A 7,335-nucleotide genomic window follows, 5' to 3' on the forward strand; every position below is an offset into this window, starting at 1 on the left:
ATGAGCACCGAAATGTTGCTTGGCGAATTATAGCTTGCTGTCCCCTTTTTCTCGGTCATGTGTGTCTTCTAATTCGTCCACATTGGTGGTCTATTTGTGTAGTACAAACTTTGCTTCACTAAATATCTTGATGGCAGTGCTCTTGCGTTTCCAGTCTTGTTCAACAGTCTGACCACCATTCAGCAGATCGTCCATGTATAAACTTTTGTGCAGTGCAGCAACAACTTCCAGCAATTTGCCCTCCCATGACTGTAAATTCTCTGTGATTTCTCCCCTTAAGAGGAAAGGCAAGCAAGTCAAACCAAATAAAGGACTTGTGAATCTGTAAGTCTCTGAATTAGAGTGTTTGTTTATTTGCCAGTGCAAGCAAGATGTGTAACCCTCATGTTTCTTAATCTGAATCTGTAAGAAGGCTTTTAGAATGTTGCGGAATAGTTACTTTAATGTAGCTTCAATCAGACAACAATATAGCAGTAGGGGTTTGAAGGTTATTAATGAGAGCACCATTGGTTTTTCAAGAGGACCAAAACTTGCCTTTATGCTCAAGGGAGCATGTACATTTCACCAAAACACTGGTGCCACAAGAGTGTAATCAACCCAGGTTTGCTTCCCGCACCCAGGATGATGGCTCTTGTCTGCAAACACCTGAATGAGGAGGTCCACAGCACATATGGCGTTATTACCTTATATCAGCTTATTTCATTGTACTCTGACGAAATAGCCTTTTAGACTTTGAAGATTTTAGGGACATCCCGTGTTTGCAGGGACCTATCCCTAGGGAAATATATATTTGTAATTCTAGTAACCAAAACTGACAACAACTAATGCCAAAGTGTAAATTGCATTAGGATCCAAGCCATACAAGGTAAATTCTAGCACTGGGAACACTATTGAAATATAAATGAGTATTCAGGGTCTGCATTTATTGATGCCCTACCCTATGAGAACAGAGCGATTCATACGTGATAATCTATTTCAAGAGGATAACCATTCGCTGTTTCATGACCCTCTGTTTGAACACTTTCAAAATCTGTTTAAAGTGCTTAACAAACCAGTTGAATGGTGTGGATATCTGTTTGCAATTTAGCCACATCCATTCTAATGTTTGCAACGTTACCATCAATCTTTTGGCAGGAACAGTGTTGGGTCACTTGTCTACGTCATTGTCAACACTTTCCCCAACTTTCTTGGTGGTTGCAGAATCATCACTACCAAGTAAAAAGAATATCTGTGCTCCACTCTTTTCAGTGTTAACTCAAACTCAGCTGCTGGTGGGACTTGCTGTCAGCGAGGGCTCAATAAATTAGTGTGACATACTTAAAGGGCTAAAGTTTTCAGTGAATAAGAGTAGAAAGTAAAGTAGTACGCAAATTCAATTTACAAAAAGTGAAATTTTGTATAATTTTGCGAAACCTTCCAGCTGCCAATGTGGTGTTTATGTCAAAAATTGGGCTTCCTCTTCAACAGTCGCCCTTGCTACTGTTTTTGTCTCATCATGGCTGCTCACATGCGAACCGCTTTCTTTTTCAATACTTTTATTCAGCCCACAAAAATGACCTATCTGTTATCAGCAAACTGAAAATGATGTCAGTTTTTGCACAGAGAATGAGCCCCTTTGATTTCTGGTTGCATTGGAACTGTCAGCTGCGACAAGCGGGGTTCTGATTTGCTTTCATGTTACAAAATTACTGAATCGAAGATTAAAGTTTTCCACGGCAAGATTGAAAAAGACACTTGGCAGTGAGATGGGCAAATTCAAATTGTACAATGCTTAGTATAAAAGCTGGATCAGTAAGTTTCCCATTGAAATTGGTAAGAAACAGTTATTGTATCAAATTATCAGCAGTGTTTATCAGTCCTGCAGATATTATATTTTAAAGCATATGCATTTATAAAAAAGCTTTGGAATTACATACCGCGTTATACAATACTTACCATGAACAGGTAGTCAAAGAGCAATTTCAAGTCTGTTTTATTCAAAACGAAAACTAATGTGTGTGATGAGAGAAATGGCTTCTTTCTAGGGGACAACTTGACACCACACTTGATGTGATAGAATACAAGGTATGATTGGATGGCATGTGAAAAGGTAATATGGCACGAAACAGTTCCAGAAAATAGAGCCATAGCTGTGATTGGCTGAAATGAGGAGAGGAATGTTGTTTGAATGTGCACAGCCGTTTGTTGGGGAGAAGAGTTGTGTGACGAGACGAAAACGGCTGCAAGGGAGACTACCTCTGCGAGTACTGCTTGATACACAAGTCTTATTTGTTCAGCATATTTCACTTCGCCACACTCACTGTTATTACAGGTTATACATAGATAGCTTCCGAGCAATCTGACAGCTTTAGTTGTCCTCCCCAGCTCTGACACCCTCTGTCAAGGTCTTTAGCCAATGCGTCCAGCTCTACCACGGCCCTAACCCCTAACTTGAAGGAAGTTTTTGATCTGTTGTGAGCTTTGCTGCTCTCTTCAACAACCTCAATATCCTTCCCTTTGCCAGAATTAGCACTGAGTGTGGAAATGCAGGTAAATATATGTAGAAAGGAAAGGAGAGAGGTATGTGTAGGTCAATAGTATGATGCCCCACAAATTACGTATGATAAGAAACTAGTTTAATTGTTATGAATTAGTGATGTTACATAAACAGGGTTCGAAATAACGGCCGGTCAACGGACATCCGGACTGACTGGGGAGTTGACCAGTCAACTTTTCGTATTGCCGGTCATGTTGACCGGTCACAATCAGTTGTTTCAATTGTTATCAGTATGTAGCGAGTCGCTGTGCATTGCGAAACGTTGATCTGAAATCCTGGGTGAAATACAACTAGAACCGTTGTTTACCATTTGCGCATTGAAACAGACATTAGGGTTCACGTGCTTTCGGTCACAAAATTAAAAATATTTTCACTTTTATGAGTGAAACAACAACTTCAGGGCGTCTGGTCGGTCGCGGAGAAAAAAGTCAAGTTTCGCAGGATTTTTAGAGACATTCGCAGAAAAATCGGCTGATGTCGCGGGAATTTCGCGGACATTTTCGGGACTAACTTCGGGACAAACTTCGCCGAAAAACAATAGATGAAAACGGCCGATTTTGTGAGAATTTTCTGGACAAATTTCGCTAGAAATCGATTGATTTTGCGCTGATTTGACGAGCGTGTTTAAAGTTTTTTTAACAGAGATAATCACTTGCTATTTTAACTACAAAGCACTCGAGAAATGAGCCAATGGCAAAGCTTTTTAAAACATCATGACTAGTGCCCATTTGTTCCCAACATAATTTGTGCCTGGTAGTTTTGGAACGTTGTTCGCTCGTTGTGGGGATGAACACAGGAAAAAATAGCGGATTCCCATTTTTGGATATTTTTGGGTATTTAAAGAATACCCATAAAAATCCCAAATTTGGCAAAGTGAGACAAGTCCCAACCAGGGAACTCCCAACCAAGTTCCCAGATCGGGACTTGTCTCACTCTTCCAAATTTGGGATTTTTGTGGGTATTCTTTAAATACCCAAAAATATCCAAAAATGGGAATCCGTTATTTTTTCCTGTGGAAGTTGATGGCAATTAACAGCCCCAATGGCCGAGATAAGTTTCAAATATGTTGTATCGACATGTATTAGACAAGATTTCTAACAAATTTCGCGGCCCCTCGACCCTGCGAAATATCTGAACCCATAGCTGTTTTTTTGAAATATATAACGCCAGTTTTGGTTCATGGGCCCTTGTTTTAAGAGTTATTTATCTCATAAATTTGACCGGCCAGAAACGATAAGTGACCGAGCTAAAATGAATTTGGCCGGTCATCGTGTCTGAAGGCTTAAAAACGGCAGAAGAAAAGTGAAAATAACAGAGCTTCATGTAAATCTTACGTAAATTATCAGTAAAACAATTGTGAGAAAAAAAATGACCATCTTGTTGGCTGAATGCTGACCAAGATCTGACCGCTAATGTACTTCCATTTGTTTGAACTTCACAAGATGCTCTTCCTCACATTCATTAGGAAGTAGTAGCTACAGAAGTTATGCAAGGGTTTTAATGTCTTCATGTAGAGTCAGGTGATGCTGCCACAACAGTACAACAGAATGTTATTTTAGTGATGACTACCAACAGACTTTCAACAACTGGCCTAACATAATTCTGTTTGCTGATTACTCATTTCAGATTTTTGTCGTAAATCAGTACAGATCTGATTGGTTGTGAATGTCAATGAGTAAAAAAATGTTACGAATTTTCTCTACTAAAGCTCATCTAGCTCTGTTATTAATGCATTTTCTTCGCCTTTGTCTGCTTCGTTTGCAATGTTTTGCTCATTCTCTGCTGAACTCTCTTCATTTGAAGTAACATCAATTTAAAGCCTTTGACATTTTTACAGCACCTTGCCTTTCGTACTTCTGTATTTTTTAATTAGTTTGGCAGGAGGCACTTAAAGCCATGATTCGATAGCTGGAGTAGGATCATAATCTTGAGGCTCTGGGCCCTTTGCCCAAATTGTGATGAGGTTATTAAGAGTGCTCTCGCTGAGTGTTGCCCTTGTATCTGTCTTGACTCGATGCATTAACAAGAATAGCCTTTCCCACTTTGGTATTAGAGATCGGGATGGCGAACAGAAGCTCCCCGCAAATAAGCACCATGCTCCACTCGTTACTTTGACTAGAGTAGAAGATACTTGTCTACACTTAATGGTGTGGTGTTTTCAAGGGCTGAAGGTACAGTTTCGTATATTCAAGGAGATGATGCCACTGATCCAGTAAATGACCAAGCAACCCATTGAAGCCAGCCTTTGACAGTGGTTCTTTAAAGTTCTCGTAAACCTCAGCTACACAGCCATTGGCAAACTCTAGATTCTCTTCCCCATTTTCATATTCTCTCTCCCACCCTTCACAACTTAGCACGGTGGCTGTCATGAGGATGTGTTTGTTCTCAGCAACCTCTAGCCTTGTCTCCATAGCCTCCTCAATTTAGCCCAGCAACACCGTTTTTGTGTTCGGCAGATTCTTTTGCAGCATTAAAAGATGGCAAGGTGACATTCTGGTACTTTAACTGTCCATCATTTTCTTGAACCTTTTCCAAAAAGTGCTTCTAGGTTGGAAGATCCTGGAGGTCTCTCCATTGCAGATGTTCAAGTTGCTTATTTCCAGTTTGAATATGTACTACTGATGAAACTATATCGATTTCATCTTCTTGGAACGCGAGAGACAAAGCTGGGCTGAGTAAGTGGATGAAGAGGCATGCTATAATTAGAATCCTTGCCCGCTGCCACTTTCTCAACCAGCCTTGAAACTTCATGCAATCTGCTGCCTTGAATGATCTCTCCTCAGACATTGTCTGGAGATGCTGAAGATAGAGGCCACACTTGTCAACAACAGCCTGTAAAGCACTTACCTTTTGAGTTACCCAGTGGGTCCCTAAAAGAGAAAAAGATGCATTTCACTAATACTAGTCTTAGTATTTTTAATTTGATATCATAGTTAACTAATCTAAATGAGATATTCAAAAGTTCCCCAGTTCTTCTCCAATGTGAGCAATGAACATATTACAACTCTTGTCACTGTGATATGCTTTCCCCAAGTGTACCCCTTAATTTTCTTCTAGATTTAGAAGTCAAGGGAATTTTAAAATAAATATTTCTTCCTTAGCAACAAAGTATGCAACTTCGAACTTGGTTTTTGTCCTGGCAAGGTCATTTGACTGCATATTGGTGATGTTGATTATAATCAGTTGCTGTGCAGAATCATTGGCAGCTTTCATGGTCTCTGCTCTTTCATGCTCTCCTTTCATTTCTTTCAAATACAGGTCCAGCGCCCTCTTAAGTGGCTCACCTCGAGCATGGTCCTCAGCGTTGCTTAAGCAAAGGTTGGTGGACGCAGTAAATGCCCAGGTGGTGGAAAGGTTTTTCATTCCGTTTAACTTACCAGTGTAGGCTTTGCATACGGCGCAATTTAAACTCGTTACACAATCTGATTTGTTGTTTCAGTGTTGATAACAAGTCACTCGCTTGCCAGGTGTGTGACCAAGGCTGTTGTTTTCCAACCATTAGCTACTGTCATGGATAATGTTCTGGGTTTCTTGGTTGATGTGGATGATAATGGCAATGTTTCTTGAGGTTTCAATCTAAGTGTCTCCGATGATGGTTTTATAGATGGCCTCCTTTTTGCTTTAAGGAAAGTGGACAGATTGGATTGTCGGGGTTTTGGTGCAGTTGAAATCTCAGATCTTTCGTTTACAGCCATTGCCTTGACAATCCTCGCAGTCTCCAACAAGGTAGCTTTCCTCACAATAACCTGGCCTTTTGGTAGAGGAAGATACAGAGTATGCATTACAAATTGGAATTTTACAAGCAATGCAACAGTACTTGATCCCTGTTCGTCCACTCTTTGTGCAGTCCATCACTGTCCAAAAAAATTGTGTTTGTCGCAGTGACATGTCATTAGCTGTACTTATACACGTCGCGTAGATAGCGCTTACTTTACGAGCAAAAACTAAACTCTACGCAATTGTTTTTGCCTGTTTTGAATAGGAACTGGTCAAATTGTGAAATATTTTGGGCAAAGCGAGAAAAATTTACTTCTTATCAGTATTTTGCAACTTGCCCAAACATGTATATTTCATAATTTCTCCTATGTGGGTGTTCCTTTAAGCATAGTAAAGGCTCTTGTTGTTCTTGGGGCTGAATTGCATAGAGGGTCTGTGTCTGGGTCTGCTGTTGAGGTTATTTTTTGAATCTAAAAGTCACTATAGTCTGAATTTTTGCACAAAAACTACAGCACTGTGCGAAACATGCCCAAATAACCACCTCCAAACATAAAGACATCAAGGGAAGAAATTTAAAACAGTTTAGATATTCACTCATTTTGAGAATTGTTAAGAAAGATGGTTTTTTAAAGTTCTCCCCTTGTACACTCAAATGTAACACTCTAGGCTTGGCCGTTCACTGGCAGTAGTTTGTTTAACCTTAAAAGAACTGAAATTGGGAAGAATTGAGCGTCACTGGAAGAGCCCGCTGTGGCAGGCTCCCCATTGTCATTTGAGTTTTCATCGAAAGCAACGCAAAGAGCTACTACGGGCTGCTAACCCGCAGCAGCTTGGGGCACCTTTAGCTTCACCAGCCGGTACGACCACCCCCAGCAGATGGTATAAGCACACGACCTGACATAGGACAAGCCCACCAAACAAGAAGAGAGCACCGTTGTCACACTCACAATAGCTGGGCAAGATCACAGCCCAATATAAGCCAGATGACTGATGTTAAAGTCTGGCTAAGCAGATGTAAGTAGCCTAAGGGCCTATGGCCACCGGCTAGCGGCGGCAATGTGAATGCCCGTCCCGCCATAAAT

The sequence above is a fragment of the Porites lutea genome, chromosome 4 (assembly GCF_958299795.1).
Source record: "Porites lutea chromosome 4, jaPorLute2.1, whole genome shotgun sequence".
NCBI classification, from domain to species: Eukaryota; Metazoa; Cnidaria; class Anthozoa; order Scleractinia; family Poritidae; genus Porites; species Porites lutea.